Below are 1,189 nucleotides of genomic sequence, written 5' to 3' on the forward strand. Positions count from 1 at the left end.
TACCTGAGCCCTTTCCCACGAGACTTTTCAGGTCGTCCCGTTAGCGGTGGGGCGGGCATCCCTGCCCTTGACATAGGGCTAAGACCTGTGACTTGCTTTCACCTGTGAGGTACCAGCCCATGGGCCAGGAGCACAGACTTGAAAGCTGCTTGCAGAGTGGGGCTTCCCTTTGGCATTTCTGCCATCGCCGTGAGAAAAGTGTGCCCTGCCAGCTGCTCCTCCTCCGGCCTGGACCCCGGCGTTCACATCTGTGGGGCAGACCCGGCCCCCCCCCATACATAGAGAAAGCCAGCACAGGTGGACCCACGGCTTGAAGCAGAGCCACCCGCTCAAGCCCTGCTGAGATCAGCTGACTGGCACCCACGCTGCTGACCCGTGAGCATGAGAAGGAACGCTTATCGGGGCACGCCGTTGAACTTGGGGGTGATTTGTTGTGAAGCATTATTGTGGAACTCCCCGACTCATACAGCCGTGATTCTTCTGTCCCCCACCCACCCACCCACGCTCACAGCACGGCATCAGGTACCGAGTGAGGGGAGGGGGGGAGACTCGAGTTTATTGCGGAGCTTAGGTTGTGTCCAGAGAGTGGAAAAGTGCCTTGGGCAAGCAAGCGAGGGGCCTCCGGGGAATGGAAGGGGGTCGTCACAGCCCGAAGAGTGGCCTCTAGTCAGTTTGTGGTGTTGTCGCCAGTGTTTATAGGCTGACTGGGAATGAATAGCACGTCTGGAAGTCTATAAATGCTAGGGCGTGCCAACCCAGGAGACATATGGTCAGGACAATCCCCAACCAGGCCAGGGGGTATAGCTCAGGGGTAGAGCATTTGACTGCAGATCAAGAGGTCCCCGGTTCAAATCCGGGTGCCCCCTGCTGGCACATTCCTTTATTGCCAAACGCACAGTGGATTTCTTGACGTCGCATGCTGTGACTGGAAATATCTTCCTCATCAGTGGTGTCCGGACCGTGGTACTTTTCAGGCATCTCCTGAGGCGTGTGGAGGGAAGGGTAGGTTGACTCTGCAGCCCCAATCCTTCACCTCTCTCTGTGTCCATGCTTGCTTGTTCTGCGCTGACTTCTCGGTCTCCCCCCAGAGGCGAGAGGGCCCCGAACCCACTTTGCTCTGGGCTCGGCCTCACGGATCAATCAGTCGGGACCAGTCGGGAGACAGAAACCACACAGTACTTTGAACACA

General features: G+C 57.7%; 1 non-coding gene across 1 annotated transcript; it reads left to right on the top strand.

The window, feature by feature from the left end:
* Positions 1-794: 794 nt before the first annotated feature.
* Positions 795-866, top strand: TRNAC-GCA (transfer RNA cysteine (anticodon GCA)). Its single transcript has one exon. It is a non-coding gene; the product is annotated as a tRNA-Cys (tRNA).
* The last annotated feature ends 323 nt before the right edge of the window (positions 867-1,189 follow it).

This window comes from Cynocephalus volans, chromosome 6 (genome assembly GCF_027409185.1).
Source record: "Cynocephalus volans isolate mCynVol1 chromosome 6, mCynVol1.pri, whole genome shotgun sequence".
NCBI classification, from domain to species: Eukaryota; Metazoa; Chordata; class Mammalia; order Dermoptera; family Cynocephalidae; genus Cynocephalus; species Cynocephalus volans.